This window comes from Carlito syrichta, unplaced genomic scaffold (assembly GCF_000164805.1).
Source record: "Carlito syrichta isolate Samal-C Ts95f unplaced genomic scaffold, Tarsius_syrichta-2.0.1 Scaffold312044, whole genome shotgun sequence".
NCBI lineage: Eukaryota > Metazoa > Chordata > Mammalia > Primates > Tarsiidae > Carlito > Carlito syrichta.
Genome location: NW_007256140.1, coordinates 61,999 through 88,403, shown reverse-complemented (window position 1 = coordinate 88,403; position 26,405 = coordinate 61,999). Strand labels below are relative to the sequence as shown.

Here is a 26,405-nt window from a genome sequence, read left to right as displayed (position 1 = left end):
AGATGAGGGCCAGCCTGTTCTTCCTAGGCCTTGCTGAAACTGTTCACATGTAGTTAAGATATAGAAGATGTGACATTATTTGTGTGTCAATTTATTTATAGAAAAAGGTAAAATGTTTGTTTACTTAAGATGGGTGAATAATTGCTTATTTCCAAAACCTTTTTGAAGTATGGGTGAAAAATGTTTGGAGCTTTGGTTCCTCCTTGATCTGCTGCCCCAGGACCCTTCTGGCCTCATCTCCCCTTCTGTCTTTCTCACTCTGCTCCAGCCACATGGGCCTCTCCCCTATTCCTGGGGTGGAAGCTGCTCCTGCCTCAGGCCCTTCAATTGGGCTGTCCCTCTGCCTAGAACCCTCTGACCCTCAGCTGCAGGTGCAAACTCCCTTCCTTCCCCAGGTCTTTGTTATGATGTCATCTTCCTCGGGGAGGATTCTGTGCCTTCCCATGTCCCCAGTTGACATTCCAGCCACACTCTCAGCCCGACCTCTGGTCCATATTGCCTGCTCTGTATGTGTTTTTCCTTTTCCCTTGTCTCTTGCTGTCTGAATCCTGGCGACAAAATGATCACAAGGAGAGAGCAGAACCCGAAGGTGGGAGGTGGGCTGGGCCTGCCCCCCTGAGAGGAGCTCAATGCTGGCTTCTCATTAGAGTCCTGAGGTGTTTTGGAGAAATATCTCTTATGCCCTCTTACCAGATACTTTCATTCAAATAGGTTGGGCCCAGCCTTAATGTTCAACGTTGATTCGATTTCTTGTCCAGCATAGAGCACCAAGGCCCTGTGTCCTCCATTTCTGAGGACAGAGGTCATCCTGAGAGAGGTGTGATCCACAGAGAGGTGGGGGGAGTGCTGTACTCTTCATGGGATTTGATCAGGACCGGGTCTCCTGGAAGAGAGCTCAGACCAGTCCAGTTCCCGACTGCTGCAGCAAGTGTGTAGGCTCCTCCAGGAGGGGAGCAGGTTCTGAAGAAAGGGGCCGAAAAACTCACTTGGTTTTCTTTTTGTAGGAGTTTATTGTCCTTGTGTTCCTGCTGGTGCAGTGGGCAGCAAAACACCGTCTTTCCACAGGGTGGTGTCTCTGCTGTGTGTGGATGAGGCACAGGACAGGGACGTGTTGATTCTGAGCAATGGACAGTGTGTTTTTGCCATCTAGGGTTGACTTCTAAAGCCTCATGGTGCATGAAGAAGCCCAGAAGCGGAGGAGGAGTCAAGAAAAGCCATCAGGGATGGGTCTCTCTCAGGTAAAGCGACCTCCTCAGTGGTTTGTCCTGTCTCCTTCCTGTGTGAAATGTCAGGCGTTGGAGTTGGTCAGCACCTCTGGGTCTGAAACATCCTTACTGTTGTGTCTGATCACATTTACCCCATTTTCCCTCAGTCTCTCTTGTCTGCACCTAGATTCCATCTCCCCATGACCTAGTGAGGTGAATTTGTGAGGAAGTTCCACGGAGCGTGATCCTGGGCAGGGCTCATATGAGATGTGGATGGAGACGGGGTGTGAGCCTTGTGGTATGAGAGCTGTTGGGCAACAGGGTTGTTTTGGGACCACGTCAGCTCTCTAGATCAGGGTTAGAGGATGTGCATGTGGCAGTTATACATCAGTGGGCACAAGGACCTGGTAAATTCTGGAATACGAGACTGAGGAGAGTAAATATTTTGAGCCTGATTTGATAATACATTTGAAGCTGAACAAGGCAAGCATTGTGCTTTTAAGTTCGCTCTTAATGACTGGGAATGGGATGGAAAGTTGAGTCAGGGGCCTCAGTGACATAGGATGTTTCATTCCGTCATCTGTTTTAATATATGAGAGAATATGCCAACCAGCAGGAGATTCATTAAACTATGCTCACAGAATCATACCAAGGGGACACTAATGTTCCTTTAGGGATCCTTGTGCAACTTGTGTTTTAGGTGAGGATGATTATAATTTTTCTAGGACCTAGTAGCAGCACTTATTTGCCTTGAGTGAATAAAACCATAATCTTGTTGTTCCAATTATTGGTAAGCATTTTACTTCTCTTCTTATAAACATGATATGATGTCTACATTTGTTTTCTAGTAAAAATCCTCTTTCCTTTCCAGCCACCTCTCCTCACATTGCATTGGGGAACCACTGTTCTCTGCTCTGTGGGAAGAGTGCACGAGAGTCCTGTAGAATGTATTTATACATTGTTATAAGGTTTTTGTGAATTTATTTTTTTGAGTCAGAGTCTCACTATGTCTCTCAGACTGGAATGCCATGGCACACTTACAGCATACCATAACCTAACCTGCTGGGCTCAGACGATACTTCTGCTTCAGCCTTCTAAGTAGCCAGAACTACAGGTGTGCACCACCATGCCCAGTTAATTTTTAAAAATTTTTTATAGAGATGAGATCTTATCTAGTTACCCAGGCTGAGCTCAGGGAGTTCTATCGCCATCGCTTCCCAGAGTGCGGGGATTTCAGGCCACTAGGTCCAGCTGTAGCAAGTGAATTTGTGTTGCAGTATTTTAACTTGCACATTTTAAAAATTTACATGTTTTAAAGTTAAGCGACATAGATGGCTTGCTCTTCTATATCCTTTTTGGAGCTTTCTCTGAATGAAGACAGGTGGGTCTTTCAGCTTTTTTACTGATATAAAGAATTTCACAGACAAAAAAAAAAAAAAGAAAAGAAAAATAAAGAATGCCACACTGGTTGCCTTCAGGTTAAACAGTTGAAAGTGTGATGTTTCTTCTAGGATGGGGCATATCCTGTATTGCTAGATCTGGTAGTATCCTGAGCTGCAAAAGTGCCATCTGTCACCAACACCACGTGAGATCTACTACTCGTTAAACAATTACCATGTTTTTTTTTAACAGTTTGAGAATCTGGGGAAAATCACAACCCTTTGTATTTCCATTTTATTTCTTTCTTTTGTTTTTTTTTCTTGAGTTGGAGTCTCACTCGTCACCCAGACTGGAGTGCACTGGCTGCCCCCGGCCACCACAGCCTCGACCTGCGGGGCTCCGGCGATTCTTCCTCCTCAGCCTTCCAAGTAGCTGGAACTACAGGCGCACACTATCACACCCAGCTAATTTTTTTGATTTATTGTAGAGATGAGGTCTCACCAAGTTGCCCAGGAAGGTCTCAAACCCACGGGCTCAGGCAATCTGCTCACCTCAGCCTCCCAAAGCACTGGGATTATAGGCTGAGCCACCGAGCCCGGCCTCCATTTTATTTCTTATGAGTCTCAGCAAGTTTTATTCCTTCATGGAATGGACACATATATAAAAAGATGGATTTGTATACATTGCTCTGTTTTCTGGAAATGTATTTTAGGAGCTGTTTTATATTTATTCTGTAGTTTAATTCTTTATATATGCTCTGTTGTCTCTTTTTAGGTTATATAGTTTTTTAGTGTGAAACAGAAATCTTTCCTTCATGCTTCTTGTCTTTTGTTGTATGTTTGTTTGTAGCATCTTGATTTAGAAGACCTCACAGAGTCCCTTATTACACAGTGGTATGCTTAATTTAGATAGAATGTTTGAGAGTTTACGTACACCTGGTCTTTGACCCAGTTTCCTGGAATATAACCCCTAAAGTCCTTAGAATCTCCAGAGTGTGTGTGTGTGTTTTATTTATTTACTTTTTTGTTTTGAGTGGAGTCTCACTCTGTCACCAAGGCTGGAGTGCAGTGGCACACTCATGGCCACTACAAGGTTGACCTGCTAGACGCAGGTGATCCTTCCGTCTGTGCCTTCTAGGCAGCTAGAAACACAGGCGTATGCCACCACACCCAGCTAATTTTTTTGATTTATTGTAGAGATGAGATCTTGCCAGGTTGTCCAGGCTGATCTCGAACCCTTTGGCTCAAGCAATCCTCTTGCCTTGGCCTCCCTAAGTGCTGGGATTACAGATGTGAGCCACCGCACCTGCTGTGAGTGTTTATTATTAGTATACAAATGTGTTGGCTGATAGCTGACACCTCTTAGAAGCTTCACTGGGACCAGACTTGGTGGCTCAGCCCATAATCATGGACTTTGGGAGGCCATGGCGATTGGATTGCCTGCACCATGGATTTGAGACCAGCCCGGGCAACTTGGTAAGACCTCAACTCTACAATTAATCAAAAAATTTGCCAGGCATGGTAGTGCACATCTGTAGTTCTGACTACTTGTAGGCTGAGGTGGAAGGATCACCAGAATCCAGCAGGTCGCCGCTGGGCTGTCTGTGAGTGTGCCACTGCGTCCAGCCTGGACGACGGAGTGAGACTCCAACTCGGAAAAAAAAAAAAAAAAGCTTCACCAGAATTTAAGGCAGGATTGAAGGGTTGGGATTTACAGCTCCACTTAACTACCAGTGGGGCAAGGGTTGAAATTTAAATTGATCACCAATGGCATTGATTTAATTAATCCTGCCTATTTAACCAAGCTTTTATGAAAACCTGAAAGGACAGGGTTCAGAGAGTGACAGGATAGCTGAACATGTGGAAGTTCCTGGAGGGTGGTGTCCCTGTGAGGCCATTGAAGCTCTCAGCCCTTTTGTCATACCTTGCTAAACACGTCTCTGCAAATGTATCCTTTGTCATAGCCTATATAAAAATGAGTAAATGCAAGTGAAGAGTCTGAGTTCTGTGAGTCACTTTAATCACTTAATTGAACACAATAAGGGGTTTGTGGAAATACCAATTTCTAGACAGTTCATCAGAAACACAGATTGAACAACCTGGTCTTGCCATTGGCACTGGAAGTGGGGGCCCACTCGTTTGATTTGACACTGTTTCCAGGTAGATAGTGTCGAAAGTGAACTGAATTGGAGGATACCCAACTGGTATTCTCTGAGAACTGACTGCTGGCTAGTGTGTAGGAAAACTCCCTCACAAAGCATATTGTGATTGTTTGATGGTAGAAAGTTTGTGTTTGCTATAGAATATCTCTCATGAATTTGGATTTTGTGTATATATTGTAGGTACTTTAGTTGATTCATTTTAAAGTTATATCTACTGTATATCCTAAATTGTTCATATATAGTTTGTTAAACAACTTTATTTTCTCTTCAGAATTATATTAGCTTTTCTTTTACCACAATTTTGCTTTTGTTTTGTTTTGTTTTTGCAGTTTTGATAACAGCTTTTTATGTCCAAATGTTTCTCAGTTGGATATGGTTCCAGTCATCTGTTTTTGCTGCTCTTGCCTGTTCTTTTGCTATTATATCCACGAAGTCGTTGGAAAATTTTATGTTCTGAAATTTTTTTTCTCTTCTTCATTTGTTGAATGTTTTTTTTATCATGAATAGTGTTGAATTTTGTCAAATTTTCATAATATGAATTGAGATGATCATGTGATTTTTGTTCTTCACTATGTCACTGTGATATGCTACATTGACTCACTTTATTCTGTGGAACCATCCTTGTCTTCCCAGTGTGTATCCCACATGGTCATGGTCTATTACCCTTTTAATGTGCTGTACAATTTGATATCTTAGATTTTTGTTGAGGACTTTTTCTTGTTGTTGTTTTTTTTTTTCTTTTTTTGAGTGGGAGTCTTACTCTTGTCTCCCAGGCTGGAGTGCAGTGGCACATTCATTGCCACTACAGCCTGAATTGCTGAACTCAGGTAATCCTTCTACATCAGCCTTCCAAGTAGTTGGAACCACAGGTACATGCCACTATGCCACTAATTTTTTGATTTATTGTAGAGATGAGGTCTCAACAAGTTGCCCAGATTCAAATCCAGACTTAGGCATTCCTCTCACTTCTGCCTCCTAAAGTGCTAGGATTACAGGCATGAGCCACTATGCCTGACTGTGAACTTTTTCATCAATGTTCAAAAGGGATATTAATCTGTAGTTTGGTTTTCTTGTCATACATTTGCCTGAATTGTATCAGAGCAGTGGTGGAGTCCAAGAGTGAGTTTTTTTGATTCCCTCTTTTAGTATTTAGAACCGTTTTAGAAGGATTAGTGTTAATTTTTCATTAAATGTTTGCTAGAATTGTGAAGTGAGGATGAATTATGCATCTGTTCCTGGTCTCTTTGTTGGGAGTTTTGTTTGTTTATTTTTGAGTCAGGATCTCACTCTGTCACCCAGGCTGGAGTGCAGTGGCATGGTTATGGCTTACTGTAGCCTTATCTTCCTAAGCTACCTCAGGCTCCTGAGTTGCTGGAATGATAGACATGTGATACTGTACCTGGCTTTTTTTTTTTTTTTTTTGCACTGTGTTGTCCAACTGGAGACTTGTTGTTTTTTTTAAATAAATCTCCTTACTACTTACAGTTATGTACAGATTTTTTATTTCTTCTTGACTCAGTCTTGGTAGGTTGTGTATTTCTAGAGGTTTATTCATTTTTTCTAGGCTAACTACTATGTTGGTACATACTTGATGATAGTTATCTGTTTCATTTATTTGTTGTTACTTTGACATGCAGGTGATGCTCATGATGGTGTTTCATAATTCCCTTTGTCTTTTTTCACTTTTCTTCTTTTTTTCCCTCTATTTTATGTTCACTGTTTATTTCTTCTACCTAGTCTAGTCTGCTTTTCAACCCCTGTAGTGTCTTTTTCAATTTAGTTGCGTATTTTCAGTTTTAGGATTTCTGTGATTCTTCTTAATAGTTTCTGTCTTTTTGTTGATAATTTCATTTTGTTCATACATCGTTTTCTGATTTCCTGACGTTGTCTATGTATATTCTCTCACTGAGCATCTTTGGAACTCCTATATCTTTGTCTGGTAATTCACATATCTCTGTTTCTTTAGTATCAGTTTGTGGTGATTTAATCTATTTATTTGAATGGGTCATGTTTCCTTTTCCTTTGTATATCTTATTATCTTCTGTTGGAACCTTGGCATTTCACTAACCAGCTTTGGTATCTGGCTTCCTTCGGGGAGGTTCCTCTCCATTCATCTCGACTAGACATTGTAGAGACCACTCAGTCTTTCCTGGGGATATGTTTTCTCTGGACTTTTGTTTATAATCTAACGGGAGAGATTTTGCCAGTTTTTACCCAGAAGCTCCTTTGCTGTCTGCCTGCTATTCTGCAGCCTCTCTGGTATCCTGGTAAGCTGTGATCTGGATCTCTCCTTAGCATTTTGCCTGTGTGACTGCAGAATCTAGTTTATGTTGATCTTTGTTCTCAGGGACCCCATTACTTTCAGAACTTATATTCGACCATGACGGAAACTTGTCTCTCAGGCAGTGTCCTAAAATTCCAGAGTGTTAGATGGATGTTCCCACACTTTGCCTGCCCTGGGAGAAATTGAAAATTGAAGGAGACCAGAGCATTAGCTGACAAGGTCCTTGTGTTCTTGGCTTGTGTTCAAGGAACCAAGCCTATACTCCCTCATCTCGGAGCAGATGTGATGTGGGGAGTAGACAAGCACTGCCGCTGTAGCAGGCCTTGAGTACCCCAGACTTGTAGGCAACGATCTCGCCTGGAGGCTCTGCATTCTAGCCAAAGGCAGGCTGTGAAGAATGCAGCCTACTACACGAAGCAGTGTCTTGAATGCTAAATAATAAACGGGCTCTCACCTATTGAGGAGAGAGACCTCCCAATCCCGCTATCTCTTGTCTTTCTGTCTCATTCCCTCCCCCCACCTCAGACCCTGCTCTGTGGAGGCTGGACCTCTGCAAGTGGCCTTGAGTACCCCAAACTCGTAGGCAAGGTCTCGCTTGGAAGCTCTGCATCCTAGTCAAAGGCAGGCTATGAAGAATGCAACCTGCTACACGAAGCAGTGTCTTAAATGCCCACACATAGTACAGATAAAGTCTTAGCTACAATAAAGCCCTAGGTACAAAAAGATAAACGCAGAACAACTCGCCTTCTAATAGCAACATAATTCCACTGTGGTTCGTTCATCTCCCCTAAACTTGATTTGTTACTTTATAATAAAACAAAGCAACATGACGTCATCACACCTGGCCAGATGTCTGGCCCAGATGCTGATGCTGCTGGTTTTTACAATAGTCCCTTGCACAGTATTGCCCTAGTTTTGCCCTATATAAGAGGCATGCTAAATAGTAAACGGGCTCTCACCTACAGAGGAGAAAGACCTCCCAATCCCACTGTCTCTTCTCTTTCTTTTGTTTTCGTTCCCTCCCCCCTCCTCAGGCCCTGCTCTGTGGAGGCTGAACCTCCGCAGGAAATTAGTGGTTTTCTCACAGTGACACTGCATCATGCCACAGTAAGACCTCTACAAATATATGTCTTGAATTTTCCTTCTGTACTTGTATTAAGAGTTCCAACCTCTTAAATGGTTTCCAGATTTCTTAAAAGATGATTGGCCTGTGTATTGTTTTTAAATTTGTGTGTGTGTGGCAGGGGTTATTTTTCTTGTTTTGTTTTGTTTTTTTGTTTTTTTGGTTTTTTTGAGTTGGAGTCTCACTCTGTTGCCCAGACTGGAGTGCAGTGGCCACTCCCGGCCACCGCAGCCTCGACCTGCTGGGCTCCGGCGATCCTTCCACCTAAGCCTTCCAAGTAGCCGGAATTACATGCATGCGTTACCACGCCTGCCTGATTTTTTGATTTATTGTAGAGATGAGGTCTCGCTGCCCAGACGGGTCTCGAACCCGCGGGCTCAGGCAATACACTCACTTCAGCCTCCCAAAGGCACGGGATTACAGGCTGAGCCACTGAGCCCGGCTTGTTTTGTTTTGTTTTTTAGTTGGGGGTCACACTGTGTTGCTGAGGCTGGAATGAAGTGGCATGATCACACTTTACCTCAGCCTTGACCTCCTGGGCTCCGGCAATCCTTCCATCTTTTCCAAGTAGCTGGGACTGCATATACATGTCACCACACCTGGCTAATTTTTGTATGTTTTTCAGAGATGAGGTCTCACTAGGTTGCCTAGGCTGGTCTCAAATTCCTGGGCTCAAGTGATTCTCCTGCCTCGACCTCCCAAAGTGCTGGGACTACAGGCATGAGCCACTGCACCTGGCCCAGTGTTTCTTTTCAAATTTCAAATGAGAGTTCCCTCAGCTTGGTGGTCAGCCTCCCTGAAGGCAACCTTATAAGGTTTGGAGAGCCCACTCAAGTGAGTCACAGAAGGGAGGATTCTACTTGTAGATTAAGCACAGTAACACATTAAGTAGTAGTCTGCTCTGAAAATATAAAGCATGGAACAGTACTTGCTCTAAAAAAACTCGATATGGGTCAATCAGTGACCATGACCACGTTTGGGAATCAGGGCTCTTTGCTGTTGAGGCAGTGCTTCTTGACTTGGAGCAGCTTATCTTGGAGGACCTGGTATTAGAAGACATTGATAGTATAATACAGGGAAGCACAATCAAGACATCAAAAATCCTAACATCAAGATGAACATAGTCGTCTCCTAGTCTGTTCCACACACATCATTTATTTGGGCTACACACTCTGAGCACTTCCTCAATAATGCTTTCTACTGATCATTTCCTTTCAAACAAAGCCAGATCTTTAAGTGATTAGATGAGTCTAAAAAGATGCCAGGCCTCTTGGCATCTTATGGGCCATGAAGAATCTCCTTTACATCCTGGCTTCCAAGAAGAGAAGAGATTCTTGTCCTGACAAGTTGATTTTCTTTCCCTAGGCTTAACCAACAGTGACACAGGGTAGAGGCCGTTGGTGCACTGTGATTTACTGGCATGTTGATTGTGTCCACCTCGAAGTTTGAAGGGCTGTGTGCTAGGACAGGACCTTTCTTACATGGGGTGAGTCGCTTAAGTTTTGCATTCTAAACACTGTAGAGTGCTTAGAATTGCCAGGAATACCTGATTATGGACCAACCTGGCAAATACCTAACAGGATTTTTCACTAGATCTCCTGCTCACTGTGATCTTCATTTTGATGAAGGAAAAAGTTAAGTTTTTAGTACATTTACAAATTTTATGTTAAAGATTTTAATAATTTGATTTCTGAACATTTCTTTTCATCTCCTTCCTGTTCCTGCACTTGGGAGTGGCAAGAATAGTGGTAGAATCATTGTGTATTAGAGAATTTATTGATTTGTTTTACAAGGCAACTTGTGACATAAGTCCCTGTCTCACAGGCAAGGGAAACAGGCAATCCCCACTGAGGAATAAAATCATTCAAAAGTTTTTTTTTGTAGCTGAATTGAATCAGCTTTCTTCCAAGGTTGGTTTTTCTTCATCTAGAAATTTGTATTTTTATACAAAACCCATATTGATTTTTTTCTTTGTTCTCTCTTTTGATTCTACGCAAGTTTCCAGTGAGAAATGCCCTAACTCAGTGCTTAAATTGGACTTTTACATGAACTTCTTTGTATAGGTGTGGCATTGTAATGAAAGAAGTGGCTTGGTGTCTTTGATAACCTCATTTGGCTCCAGTAGAGTTCTTTGAGATAAGTCCCTTGCAAGCTGGGATATATTCCAAATGTGTGCAAACCATATTATGCTTCTTGAGTCCTTTGCACTCTGAAGTCCCCTGTGAGGGAACATTGTAAATCTAGCAAACCGCTCAGATGTCCCCTCACAGGAGACATAAAGAGATTGCTGGTGATTATACAGGACACACTTATGCAAGCACAAGTTTTTCCAAAATGTATGTTTCCTCAAGTTTTCCATTCAAATTGTGCAAATGCAAATAAAGAGATGGAATATATACTGAGATATATTAAAAAAAATCAGCTGGTGTTATGTACAAAGAGGAAATGTGACGTGCTTTCACAGTGGTGCACAGACTGGGCAATGAATTGCATATTGTTAATGTGGGAGGAAGAAAACGAGACTGTACTGTCTGCTCGAATAGAAAAACACCAGGTGGACAATGTCCAACAAATTTCTATTGCACAACATGTATCAGTAAACCTACAATGCACTTTGAGGACTGTTTCACACATTACCATATTGTAGAAAAATATAAGATATAAACTTACTATGTTTTGTCATAAATAAGTTGCTCAGTGTCCAAAATTCCATTTTTAGGCAAATATCATTATAGTAAAATAATTGGTTCCAATGCTATCCTATTTTATACTTTGTATTAGTTGTCATCAATTCAAAAAAAAGTGTGGTCAAATTGCTGATAGGTGATCCACGAGATGTCTGCGAGTGTAAGGGGTTAAATTATGCAGAGAAAGACCTTGCTTTCTGCCATATCTATAGACATCAGTTTACATTAATTCAATATCAATATTTCACCATCTTTGAACTTTTGGTTCTTTTTCCAGTTTAAATTTGCTTACCTCTAATATTTTTTTTTTTGAGTTATAGTCTCACTGTCGCCCAGATTGGAGTGCAATGGCCGCTGCTGGCCACCGCAGCCTTGACCTGCTGGGCTCCGGTGATCCTTCCGCCTCAGCCTTCCAAGTAGCTGGTACTACAGGCACATGCTATCACTCCCAGCTAATTTTTTTGATTTATTGTAGAGATGAGGTCTCACCTGCCCAGGCGGGTCTTAAACCTGCGGGTTCAGGCAATCCACTCACCTCAGCCTCCCAAAGGTGCAGGATTACAGGCTGAGCCACCGAGCCTGGCTACCTCTAATATTTTAAAGTCTATTTTTTCATAAAATACTAATTGAACTTGACCTTATTATCATATTATATTGCCAATTCTGCCCCCACATAATTGTACTCTACGTTCTTTAATCATTATTATATATGTATTTTTTTTTAAGTCAGAGTCTCACTCTGTTGCCCAGGCTGGAGTGCAGTGGCTCACTCACAACCACTGCAGCCTCAGCCTTCTGGGCTCAGTGATCCTTGCACCTCAGCCTTCCAAGTAACAGGAACCACAGGTGCGTGCCATCACACCTGTCTAGTGTATTTATTGTAGAGACAAACTCTCGCCATGTTGCCCAGGCTGGTCCAAATTCCTAGTCTCAGGCAATCCTCTCACCTCCACCTCCCAAAGTGCTGGAATTACAGGCATGCGCCACCACTACCAGCACTCTGATTATTTCTTAGTTTATTTCTTAAACCTCATTTTCACGATAGTTCAGGGAATTCAGCCATAGTGTAGCACCTTAAGGACTGGTACATTTTTAAGCACAAGATTCTTTTTTTACCAGCTCAATCACCAAGAAACTATTTAGACCAATCTATGTTAGTCACTCAGAGTAGAATGGTAAACAAAAGAGCTGTGGGCAGCCACTGACACATGTTACACAAAAGGATATTGGAAATCCATTGGACCTTAGTAGACATTGGTAGGTAAATGAATTATTTCAGACTAACCACCCTTTCAGGACCACGGACAGCTATACCGACCCTGCTCTCTCTTGTACTCTTAAAGTTAGGATTGTAAAATGAAAAATCTGAAGGTTCTTGATCATATAGCCTTGCTTAATGCTTTTAGATTTTAAACATCCTGGGTTTCCTCTTAGAAGGAATATTCAGGGCCTTGAGTTCTCAGCTGTTCGCTCAGAAAGCATACCTGTTCCTTTTACTATTTGAGGATTTAGGACTAATTTTAATTCCTAGACTGCTGAATGTAGGTGCTTGTGCTGTCATTTTTAGCTCTTTAATCTGAGGCGAGTTTCTTAGAGTGTGTGTGACTCTTATAGAGGAGACAGAATCATATCTCCTCAGTAAGATGGGAACAGCTTTCTCTCATAGGCTGCTATGTCATATAAGTTACTACGTCTAAAGGAGTTAGAATCATGCCTTAAACATGGCCACTGTTCTAAAATGTCAGTCATTCCTATTGCTGTTGTCACAGTTTTAAGATTCTTTCTTTAAAGCAGCTGTGGACATTGTCATCTCTGAAAATACCACTCATGTTCTAGGTCATTGAGAGACTGAATGTCACTGGTGTGTTAGACATAATATCTAACATTTCTATAGACATAAGCTTGTGTTGGTTTTTTTATTTGTACATTTATTGTATTGTCCAGAAAACTGGGAAATCCATACTAAAGAAAAAGTAATAAATCAGTTAGGCAAAGATATACCTTATACCTTATACCTCCAAAATACCTTATATATGAGAATATAGGGGAAAAAAGACTCCATTTTTTTCCTGCTATATTCTCACAGCACCAAACACTTCCAGTATTCCAGGTGTAGGTTTTCTACCACGCACCAAGCAAGCAATTCTGTAGTGGACCCAGGAGGGTGTCCTCTCATTCAATGCAGTTCTGATACTATCTACCTGAATAGAGTGTCAGATCCCACAGGCATAGGGGCTGAGTCCAACAAAAGTGCACCTACTTCAGAACCGATGGCAAACAGGTTGTGCCCTTTGCTTCTCACTGGCTATAAGTCATAAATTTTCATGACTCACAGAACTCAAGGAAACACTTCAGTTAAATTTGCCCATTCACTTTAAGGACTATTACAAAGTTGACCCATGAACAGCCAGGCATAGGCAAGCTATTGGGCAAGATATGGGAGAATGGGCTCTGAGCTTCCATGCCCACTTTGGGTATACCGCTTTCTCAAGGAACCTCTGTATATCTGACTGTCCCAAACCCTTTTGGTTTTCTATTTTTACGGAGGCTTTATTTTGCAGATGTGACTGTTTACATGATTGGCTATTGGTAATCAACTGAACTTTGAGTCCCTCTTCCCTTCATGCAGTGTTGAATGATGGAGGTGGAAGTCCCAACCCTCTAATTCTGCCTTAGTCTTTCTGGTAACCAACCAGCGGGTGGTTGTATTCGCATACAGAAAGATACTTCTTCCTCCAATGATTCTAAGTGATTTCTTGTCAGGAAAGGGGGATGAAGACCAAATACAGATGTCACATTATCACTATGTGGATGTGTCAGCCCTTTCACCTCCATTGAATCTACTTGTACCATTCTCTCCTCTTCTCATTTTATGTGAAAATTAGAATTCTCCCCATATTCACTTGGTGAAATCTATTTTTCATTCTAGGGACAGTTGACATTCAAGGATGTGGCCATAGTATTCTCTCGTGAGGAGTGGGCACGCCTAGACCCTGCTCAGAGGGTTTTCTACAGGGACGTGATGCTGCAGAACTACAGAAACCTCGTCTCCCTGGGTGAAGATAACTTTCTTCCAGAAGTCAAGACGTGTTCTTGTGCGACTTTTGAATTTGTGTGTGTGTGTCTGTGTCTGTGTACGTTCGTGTGTGTGTGTATGTATGCACTAATCTTTCCACTCTTTAATTCCGATTGAAGGTCTGTTAACTCAGAAATGAAAAGCCTAATAAATGGAGAATTTGGGCTTTGTCTCCTTTCTTCAAATGTCCTATTCCCTTTGTGATATGTCTTTGGAGAGTTTCAGAGCTTTTGCATACATAATACCTTGTGTCAAACTTTACAGGTACTCAGTTTTCTCTTTTCTACCCCTGAGCTTTTGATTCAGTGGTTCAGGGAGAGAGAGCTAGATATCTACAAATTATGGTGTTTCCTAACCATTCAATTGGATTTTTGAAATGCTTTTCTAGATCCATGGAGTAACATCCTCTCTTCTCACATGAACATAGGGCTGCAATTCTGGAAAAGCCCCAGCACATTATATTCTTTTTTTTTCATAAATAGAAATACGTCATTTTGACCTGAGTATTATCTCCATGTTGGAGCAAGGGAAAGAGCTCAGGACTGTGGAAATCCAAGTGAAAAGAGCAAGAAAACCAAAAGAATAGGAATGTATTAAAGGTGCGATCATAGGTAAGAACTCAGATAGGCAGAGAGAAAGCCTCTCAGTAAACACTGTTTGAGAAACTCCCTGCAAATAGTAGAATTCTTTGGGAAGATAAAAAAGTCTATCAGCGGTGGTCACTGCTAGGAAAATATTTTCCCCCACTTAACTCAGTGTTCTTTAGATGTTTAAAAGGTGATTCCTCTACCCTCCAGTGGTGCTACAACTCAAACAGCAAGACATGCAAAATCTTTATCATGATCACTCTGCTTTCTGGCTTCTGGGAACTCTTGGTACCTTTCACAGGAGTTCCTCTTCTCCTGGGTCTCTTCTTTGCTTCAATCTGATCCTCGGTTTTTTTGTCCAGAAAGATAAGAGGTGAGGCCTCCAGAGGCCTGACATCTTGACCTACCCATGTTCCATCCCATTTCATGTGATTGGAAGACCCACTCAGGAGATGGAAGGCAGATATCTTCCTTTGCATCTGAGATCCTTGAAGCTTCATGGAGCTGTCTCTGGACACCTCTGCTTGTTGCGTCCCTCAGCCATTACCTCCAATCTCCATTTGCCATACTTCCTGGGTGTGTGTGTGCCAAGGGAATGGGTTGGACCTTCTGAGATTTCATTCAGTATACTTGTAAAGACAGTGGCCTGAAGCACCCTCTTTTGCTCCCCACTCCTACTTGGGGTATATGTCCTATTTTTTCACACTTTAGTGTGGGAGAGTCCCATCTCAAGGTCTCACAGAATTTGACCCCCATGTTATAGTTTTCTCTCTCTTCTACTGCTCTTAATACTCTTTGAATTTAGAAAAGTTTGGCTCTTATTGGTATTGTTCTCTTGTTTGTGTGTTTTTTCTTGGAAACTTGTTTTTGATGTACATGATCCTAGGGACTTACACGCCATTTATTTTTTTCTCCTGTGATAGCCCAGTTTTAGGTTATGCATAGCTTCTAGTGGACTATCTAATGAAGTGGTTTTACAGGGTAGCATAAAATTGGTGAAGGAGAATGCTTTGGCTAATATGATTGAATATTATCCTGCTACATACAGAGATACCACTTAAATTCTCTGAGAAGAGGTGTCAGCGTCTCCCAGGATACTGAGATCGAAATTGTCAGGCAAGTATGACTGATAAGTGTTTCCAGTTCTAGTTTTTGAGACATCACACAGATGTGTCTCTCAAGCACATTGTGACAATGTTGATCACATGTACTAATTAATGATCAGCTCCTTTGAACAGTCTGATGTAGCCATTTCTACTAGGGACTGTATTGTTCAAGTTCACAACCTCAAATGTATGAGGCTCTCAACTAAACTACTGTTCATTCTACAGTTTTTAAATCCTCTTTAAGTGCCATTGTTCATTTTCAACAACAAAACCATTATTCCATTTGTTGTAAGTTCAAACCCAAAACAGATATGATGTTGATGCATCTTATTGAGGAGCTTTATGAAGTTGAATGGTATATCATTACTATCATGTTCTAAGCCAGTGCAGCTTTTATGTTGTACATTTCCAAGTATTGTAAATGAACTTGTTATTTATCTATTTAATCAGAAGTTCCTTGTAGTCAAGGAAATCTTGAATAGACAGAAGATACCTTGAGGCATCACACTGTCTGATTTCAAACTGTATAACAAAGCTATAGTAATTAATGTAGGGTGGTACTTGCTTAAAACCAGATACATCAACCAGTGGAACAGAATAGAGCAGAAATGAAACCATATATGTATGGTCAGTTGGCTTTTGACAAAATTGCCAAGAACATAGTGGAAAAAAAGACAGCATTTTCAATAAGTGATATTCGAAAAACTCAATATCCACATACAGAGGAATAAATTAGATGCAGTTTATACACTATATACCAAAATTGACTCAAAATGTATTAAATACTTAAACATCAGACATGATCATGTAAAACTACTAGAAGTAGTCATAGGAGAAAACCTACATGACAATGAAATCTTGGATTTCACCTTAAAAACTTAGACAAAAAAAGCAAAGTGGTAAATGGTATAGCATCTAATGAAAATGCTTCTGTACAGCAAAAGAAACAACAGAGTTAAGGGACAACCTACAGACTATGAGAAAATATTTGCAACTCATACATTTGATACCAATCTGATATCCAATATGTATGGGAAACTAAAATTACTCAATTGCATAAAAGAAGATATCCCAATTAAAACGTGCAAAGGACCTCAATATACCTTTCCTGAAGGAAGAATACAAATTGCCAACATCAATAATCATTGCAGAAATGCAAATTTATACAGAATGAAATGTCACTTCACAGCTGTCAGAATGACTATTGCTAAGAAAGACAAAAGATATATTTTGGCAATGTTATGAAGAATGGAGAATTCTCATACATTGTTAGGCGAATGTGAATTAGTGCAGGCATTAAGAAAAACTACATGGAGATTCCTCAGAAAACTAAAAATAGAAGTACTCTATTATCCATTGCCACCACTTCCATGTATACAGTTGACCCATGGGTTAGTAAAATAATTTATTAATTTTCACTATGATTTTACAGATGACGGTTTTCAGCATATATAAGAAATATAACTTTTATACACGACTTGTTAATGCTGCAAAATGCCTGCCCTCTGTGGGTATATAGATGGTTTTCTAACAGGTATTCAGAAAAGTGGCTTTTTTGTTTTTTTTCTGACATTGTTTTATTGAATTCACCCTCATTCTTCCAGTGCTACTATCGTTTGCCAATTTAAAACTACTACTTTTAAGCTGGGCTGGGAGGCTCATCCTGTAATCCCGAGCTTTGGGAGGCTGAGGTGAGTGGATTGCCTGAACCCTCGGGTTTGAGACCTGCCTGGGCAACTTGGCGAGACCTCATCTCTACAATAAATCAAAAATTAGCCGGATGTGGTAGCACGCGCCTGTAGTTCCAGCTACTTGGAAGGCTGAGGCGGAAGGATCGCCGGAGCCCAGCAGGTCGAGTGGTGGTTGGGATTGGCCTCTGCACTCTAGTCTGGGTGACAGAGTGAGGTTCCAACTAAAAAAAAAAAAAATACTATAAGAAAAGGACTGACAATGGTGGGAAACTATGGGGGGGAGGGAGGGGAAGGGAGGTGGGATTAACGGTAGTCAATATCTGTCTGGGGATGGGGAGACACCCCTTATCAACAAGGTTGCCTGAATGAAACATATTTGTATACCTAACCCTTAACTGTACCCCACAATGTTATAATAAAAAATATTTATTTAAAAAAAAATAGAAAATTACATAAAGGGAAATTCATGGAAGAATGTGGTAACTTTTAATTTTTTTTCTACTTCTCTCATTTGTAGTAAGCCTATGTTAATAATCCTGGAGAGATGCAGCAATCATGAGTAATTGGCATAACTCTTTCTTCTGAATTAAAAGTCTGGCAGTCTAAGTTGGAACAGTTAAAAAATTAAAATGTAAATTAAAAAAAAAATCAGGTAAAACCTTACAAATGTAATGAGTTTGGCAAGGTGTTCACTCAAAACTCAAGACTGACAAGTCATAGGAAAATTCATACCGGAGAGAAGCCTTACAAGTGTCATGAGTGCAGCAAAGACTTGAGTGTTTGTTTGAACCTAACTATCCATCAGGTCATCCATACGGGAGAAAAACCTTACAAATGTCATGAATGTGGCAATGTCTTCAGTCAACCGTGAAACCTTGCATGTCATCGGAGAATACACACTGGAGAGAAACCTTACAGATGTAGTAAGTGTGGCAAAGCCTTTAGAGCTCATTCAAAACTAACTACCCCTAAGGTCATCCATACTGGAGAAAACCCTTTCAAATGTAAGAAATGTGGCAAATGCGTCACACAAAATTCACACCTTGCAAGTCATCAGAGAATTCATACAGGAGAGAAACCTTATGTGTCATGTATGTGGACGTGCTCTTAGTGTTTGTTCAAGCCTGGCGACTCATCAGACAATCCATACTGGAGGAAAATCTTACAAGTATAATGAATGTGGGAAAGTTTTCAGGCATAATTCATATCTTGCAAAACATAGGCGAATCCATACTGGTGAGAAACCTTACAAGTGGAATGAGTGTGGCAAAGCCTTCAGTATGCATTCCAACCTGACAAAGTATCAAATCATCCACACTGGAGAAAAACCCTTGAAGTGTAATGAATGTACCAAGGTTTTCACTCAATATTCACACCCTGTGAATCATCAAAGACATCATACTGGAGAGAAACCTTACAGGAGTAATGAGTGTAGCAAAGTCTTTAGTGTGTGATCAAGCCTCACTTCCCATCAGGCAATCCATACTGGAGAAAAACCTTAAAAGTGCAATGAGTGTGACAAGGTCTTCACTCAGAATTCACAGCTTGCAAGTCATCAGGGAGTTCATTCTGGAGAGAAGCCTTACAAGTGTAATGAATGTGACAAAGCCTTCAGTCAAACCTCACAACTTGTGAGGCATTGGAGAATTCATACTGGACAGAAACCTTACAAGTGTAATTTAGTGTTCATTCAAGCTTAGCTATTCATCAGACCATCCATAATGGAGAAAACCCTTACAAATGCAATGAATGCAAAGACTTCAGATACAATTCATACCTTGCAATTCATCAGAGAATTCATACTGGTGAGAAACCTTACAAATGTAAGCAGGATGGCAAAGCCTTTAGTGTGTATTCAAATCTAGCTACCCATCAGGTCATCCATACTGGAGAAAACCCTTTCAAATCTCATGAGTGTGGCAAGGTCTTCACTCAAAATTCACATCTTGCAAATCATCAAAGAATTCACACTGGAGAGAAACCTTATAGTTGCAATGAATGTGGAAAAGCTTTTAATGTGCATTCAACCCTAACAACCCATCAGGAAATTCATAATGGGGGAGAAAAACCTTACAAATGTAACAGGTGTGGCAAAGTCTTTACCCAAAATTCACATCTTTCAAGATATCGATGAATTCATAGTGGATAGAACACTTGCAAGTGTGACAAGGCCTTCAGTCACAAATTACTTCTTTCACAACATCAGACAATTCATTCTTGAGAGAATACTTAAAAATATGATGATTATGGTAAACCTGTCATTAGTTTAAGCATTAATATACATCAGAGAGTTCCTATTTTTTTAAAAAAGCCTTGTGACTATATTATGTATGGCAGAGGTTTTATCCAGGCTTCAGAGTTCACACGGCATCAAAATATACATATTTGATGAAATCCTACAAATATAACATACATGGTGAGACTATCACCCTAGGACCGTGACTGTAGGTGAAGATTCATATAAAGAATATTTTGCTGTCTACTTCCTAGTTCACCTTTGTATTATATACTACATAATAATTACAAGTCTATATATGTTTAAACTCATAATATAATACATACCAAAGGTTGCAGGATGTTTGGAAATGGCTCATTACCTTCAGGTTATAAAATGCTTTATCAAATTATTTAAGGTTTCTTGAAAAGGACACTTTACTCTTTACAGCTTCTCAGATGAACTTTGCAATCTGTTGACTGTAAATATTCTTGTACACCTTACATGGCGTTTTCTGGGAAATAATCCATAGGATGGAAGGGCTCACTCCTTTAGGTGAGGATTGTTTTCATTCAAGTTCCTGAAGGAAGACTCTGCTTTGTAAAATTAACTATTGCTTCAATCAGAGAGCTTCTGGTGTAGCAGAGACTAATGGAAGACTATGATATTCATGCTTACTGACAGAAGGGCACTGTGGGTTATGGAAAGAAATTCTACACCAACAGACCATGAAATAGAGCCAGCCTCGTGAGCCACCTGGGCAACTTGGTGAGACCTCATCTCTACAATAAATCAAAAAATGAGCCAGGCGTGGTAGCGCGCGCCCGTAGTTCCAGCTACTTGGAAGGCTGAAGCAGAAGGATCACCGGAGTCCAGCAGGTCTAGGCTGCGGTGCCAGGAGCAGCCACTGCACTCCAGTCGGGGCAGCAGAATGAGACTCCAACTCAAAAAAAAAAAAAGAAAGAAAGAAATAGAGCCAGCCAGAGCTTAGGACACTGGGAATTTTACCAGAGTAGAGTAAGTAATAAGTTATTAGGGACTGATTGTATGGCAGAATTAGTGCAGGAAAAATGGTGACCATCTTCCCCATTAATTGGCAATAGATGTTGTATACCAAAGATTTTTTTAAAAATTAGTCTTATCTTGTAGAGAGAATAGTGAGGGTGGATAGTTTAATCAAAATAACCAGAATCCCAGGTTGTTGGTTTTTTTTGTAGGTTTTACTTTAACTATCGGAATCACATTTTGCTACTGTTTTTTGGTGTGTCATATGATTACTAATAAAATTAAATTTGCGTAACCATGAATTAACATTATTTTGATCAACATAGTCTGATGCTACCTCAGTGGAATACTTCATAGCAGATAATAATCCACCAATAGGCATTAAAATTGAAGGAAATCTGGGCACAATGGCTCATGCCTACAATACCAGCATTTTGATATGCAGAGGCGAGAGCATTGCCTGAGTTCAGGGGTTCACGACCAACCTGAGCAACATGGCAAGCCCTCGTCTCTATACTCAGTCAAGAGTGGGCTGTGTATTGTGATGAACACCTGCAGCTCCAGCTACTCGGGAGGATGAGGTAGAAGGATCACCTGAGCTCAGCAGGTTGAGGCTGCAGTGGCCATGAGCATGCCACTGCACTCCAGCCTGAGTGACAGTGAGACTCCAATTAAAAAATAAAAAAGACTATGGCAGACACAAACTCGTTTCTCTATAAACAAAAATGGTGTCTCACTATAAGTCAGTTCAATGAAAGCAGTAAGGTGATACAAGATGGTGAAAGGAAGTCTTTTATTATGGGAGTTATCTAGGATGAGGTATTTGAAAATCAAATGTGTGGAGGTTAACCTGGAGAATTAAATGAAAACAATCCCTCAAGATTTCAACTAGTTGGTGAGAAAGATTATCATCTTCTTGGTTAAGAATGACCCGATTTTTAGCTGGGCTCAGTGGTTCAGCCTGTAATCCCGCTCTTTGGGAGGCTGAGGTGAGTGGATTGCCTGAGCCTGCGGGATTGGTGAGACCTCATCTCTACAATAAAATCAAAAAATTAGCCGGGTGTGGTAGTGCGCGCCTGTAGTTCCAGCTACTTGGAAGGCTGAGGTGGAAGGATCGCCGGAGTCCAGCAGGTCGAGGCTGCGGTGGCCGGGAGCATGCCACTGCACTCCAGTCTGGGCGACAGAGTGAGACTCCAACTCAGAAAAAAAAGAATGATCCAATTTTCTTTGTGGTAGTAGCCAACTACATTTTCTTTCCTGCTGTACCCATAAGTCCCATTACACATTATTCTTGAAAATGTTTGTGAAGTACTATTTAGTTAAATCACCTAAAACATTTTGACACTACTTCAATGAAAATTAATTTGTGGAAAATTGTATTATATGATAGATATCAAGCAATTTTAGCCAGAGAACACTTTCCCCAAGGCTATGCTAATACCATTTTCTGCTTATGGTATTCTGTATACGTTTCATGGTTTATTTTCTGCTGTAATAAAATTATTTTTTGTTTTTGTGTACTCCCTTGAGAATTTTGTTTCCTTTTTTACATTCAAATTACATATCTAATGCATTCACTGTGTTACTCCAGTGAAATATTTAAGTGGTACATAAATAAAGATGTTTGGAGATAAAATTTTGTGAAAAAAATGCACATAAGACAATAAAAATGGAGTGTCCCCTTATGTTTTAGTTAAATGACTATGCTGGTGTGATACAAAATGGTGAAATAAAGTCTCTTAAAATGTGAGGTATCTAAGATCAGGTGCTTGAAAATCAAGTGAGTGGGGTTAATCAGGATCTGGCGAGGTGAATGAAAATGTACTTAATAAAAAAGAGACAAGGGTACTTGCATAATAAACATTGGTATACCTAACCCTGAATTGTACCCCACATCTTTACATTAAAAAATAAATAAAAATAAGATAGTCCTCTATTTTTCAACTATACTTTGTAAGAAGGAGATAATCTCCCTGGGTACATCCCTGGAGGCTGTTTTGCAACTTCCCACTGACTGGTATTCCTATTCTGAGCCAGAGGGTGTTGCAGGGAAATGTGACATTTGTGCACCTTTTGCCATGACAACTGACGCTTAATAGATTTTCCTTAGATTCATTTTCATCTCAAAGTAATAAGTATATTTTCCTTAATAAGTGATGCATGTTTGCATACATATTTTCTTTTATATCAATCACATTTAGAGTAGGAATCACTGTGTTTTTCTTTTCTGTTTGTCAGCCAGGCTGGAGTACAGTGGTGTGATCCTAGCTCACTGCAGCCTCTAACATGGACCCAAGCGGATTCCCCCTACCTCACCCTCCCAGGTAGCTGGGACTTCAGGCATGAGCCATCATGCCTGCCTAATTTTTTAAAATGTTTTTTGTAGAGACAGTGGCCCTGTCTGGTCTTAAGTTTCTGGCCCCAAGTGATCCTCCCATCTAAGCCTCCCAAAGTGCTGCATTTATAAACATGAGCCACCATGCTTGGCCAGGATCACTGTTATTAATCTTTTATGTGTAGTAACTGATTGGGTCTTCATCTCTCTGAAATAAGTACTGTTGATACTCTCATTACAGAGGTGAGGAAACCTAGGACAAAACAGACTAATAGACTCATCTGGTCACATCCCAGTAAGTGGCTGAATCTAGGATTTGAATCCATGTTGTCTGGTTGCATATACACATCTTTTAACCATAGTGCTACAGTACCAATGCTACTTATTTCTGTCCTTCAACTATTCAATATCTATACTTATTTTGTTAGTAACTCTTGCCCTTTTAAAATGGTTTATCTTCATATATAATTGTGATTGTGACTATTTTATTATGTCTATACTTTTATAGACTACTATTACCTGTGAATCATACCTAAATTAATTAGAGGTACACTTATTATCACATAATCCTATAAGAAATATCCTTTACGGGGGAGGCATCCAGTCCCTAAGGTATGAGTTTTTTATTCTTAAATATTAGCGCAGACCGGGTGCGGTGGCACAAACCTGTAATCCTACACTTTGGGAGGCCAAGGATTGCTTGAGCCCACGGGTTCAAGAACACCCTGGGCAACTTGGCAAGCCCTCATCTCTACAATAAAATTTTTTTAAAAAATTAACCAGTCATGGTGGTGTGCACCTGTAGTTCCAGCTACTTGGAAGATTGAGGCAGAAGGAACACCTGAACCCATCAGGTTGATGCTGGAGTGGCCGTGAGCATGCCACTGCACTGAAGCCCGGGCAATGGAGTGAGACTCCAGCTCAAAAAACTAAAATAAAATAAAGTTATATATATACACATATATGTATATATTTATATATTTATATATATATATATATAAGCTCAGTGAACTGCAGTCAACAGTTCACCAATGGTGCCAATGACAGTGCAAACTTATTGAGCTGAGGCTATTTTTAAATCTATGTCCACTGCTGGTTTCCAAAGACAATTGCAGGTTTATAATACACATCACCAAACATATTTTGGAGTGTTTGGTGGAAGAAGCTTTTTCCTGTGATCTCTGAAGGCAGCCAGGGATCACAAGTAGGAAGCAGAGTATACTGAGGTCTGATGTTTGATGGATCATGATGGAATCTTTGTATGTTTACTTGCTTTCTATACCTGCTTCAGTGAAATGTCTCCATGTTTTTGTCCATTTCCTAATTTGATTATTTTTCTTTTTTTGTTAAGTCATTCTAGAAATCTTTATACATTCCACAAATCAGTTTTATGTCAGATATAGGTGGACAACTATTTTCTATACTTTGATAACTTTTCTTTCATCATCTTAACAATTTGTTGAGTTTGGGTCTCACTGTGTCACCCAGGTTAGAGTGCAGTGGTACAATCACAACTCACCACAGCCTCAACCTCCTGGCTCAGGTGATCCTTCCCCATCGGCCTCCTGAGTAGCTGGCTAATTTTTTTTTAAGTTTTTTTGTAGAAATGAGGTCTCATTATGTTACCCAAGCTGGTCTCTAACTCCTAGGCTCAAGCAACACTCCCACTTCAGATTCCCAAAGTGCTGAGATTGTAGGCAGGAGCCACCATGTTCAGCCCAATAGTTTCTATTTGATGACCTTTCTTTCATCATTTTGACAAAGTTTTTACAAATCAAAAAATTTAAATTTGGTTGGGTGTGATGGCTCATGCCTGTCATCCTAGCACCTTGGAAGGCTGAGGCAAGAGGATTGCCTGAGCCCAGGGGTTTGAGACCAGCCCGGGCAACTTGGCAAGACCTCTTCTCTACAATAAATCTAAAAATTAGCCAACCATGGTGTCATGCACCTGTAGTTCCAGCTCCTTGGAAAGCTGAGGCAGAAGGATTGCCTGAGCCCAACAGGTAGAGGGTGTGGAAGCCAAGAGTATGCCACTACACTCTAGCCTGGGTGATAGAGTGAGACTCTGACTCAAAATTTTTTTTAATTTGATGCAATTCAGTTTCCTGAAACTATTAAAAAATTAACTTATGGGTCCTGCTTTTTCTACCATGTCTAAGAATTCCTCACCAAGTTATTGATTTTGACAATTTTGCTTTATTTTCTCTAAGTCTTTTACAGTACAAAGTTTTACGATTTGATATTTTACATTTAAGCTATGGTTATTATTGAGCTAACATGTGTACAGTTGTGAAATCTCAGTGAGAGATTCTTAACTATTTTTTCTACTATGGATTTTTAGTCGGTCCAGCATTAGTTAAAAAAAAGTTTCCTTCATTCAATTCCCTTGGCAACTTTAACAAAAATCAGTTGGAAGTATGTGTGGAGGCTATTTCTGCATTTTCTATTGTGCTCCATTGTTCTGGGTGTCTCTCAATGCACGAATATCACATGATTTTTTATTACTTTTACCGCTTGAAATCCCACTTATATACCTAAACTTGAAATCCCACTTATATACCTAATCCTGGATTGTACCCCACATCTTTAAAATACAATAAGATTTTTAAAAGACAATCTAAATGATAATAAAAAGTGAACACAGGCAATGTTAAAAAAAACAAACAAACTTGAAATCTATCCAGGTGGCTCACACCTGTAATCCTAGCACTTTGGGAAGCCAAGGTGGGAGGATTGATTAAGCCCAGGAGTTTGACACCAGCCTAGGCAACAGAGAGAGACCTGTCATTGGGCAATAGAGATAATTTTACTCTTCCTTCCCTATTCAAATATTTTTATTTCTTTTTCGTGTCAAATGATTGGACTTAGTAGTTTCAGTATTATATAGAATAGAAGTGGCAAGAGGCAACATTCTTGTCTTTATCCCATATCTTAGAAGAAAAGCTTACAGTGTTACTGAAATGGTTACGTTAGCTTTGGCCTTTGCATGTATAGTTTCATTGTATTGAGGGAAGTTCCTTTTACACCATTTTGTTTGACAGTTTTTATTATAAATGAATATTGAATATTCTCAAATGCTTTTTCTGCATTTATTGATTTGCATATATTGGACTCATATTCCAATATCCCTCTTGGTTATGGTGTTTAATCGCTTGGATGTGCTGTTGAATTTAATCTGTTAGTATTTCCATGAGGATTCTTGGATTTGTGTTCATTAGGGATATTGGCATGTAGTTTTCATTTCTTGCATATCTTTGGCTTTGGTATCAGGGTGATAGAGGTCTCCCGAAATAAGTTTAGAAATGTTCCCTCTTCTAGTTTTTGAAAGAGTTTAAGGAGGGTTGTTATTCATATTCTGTGAATGTTTGGTAAAATATACCGCCATATGACTTTTGGCTTTTTTGTTGAGAGTTTTATTATTATTGATCCAGTTTTATTTGTTATTGGTCTGCTCAGACCTTTTATTTCCTCTTCATTCAGTTTTGTTTCATAAGAATTTTTTTTTTTTTTTTTTTGAGTTGGAGTCTCACTCTGTCGCCCAGACTGGAGT

The 26,405-nt window shown here is 40.2% G+C and overlaps 1 pseudogene; it reads left to right on the top strand.

Moving 5' to 3' along the window:
* Positions 1 to 11,381: 11,381 nt before the first annotated feature.
* LOC103271960 lies at positions 11,382 to 19,449 on the top strand (annotated as a pseudogene).
* The last annotated feature ends 6,956 nt before the right edge of the window (positions 19,450 to 26,405 follow it).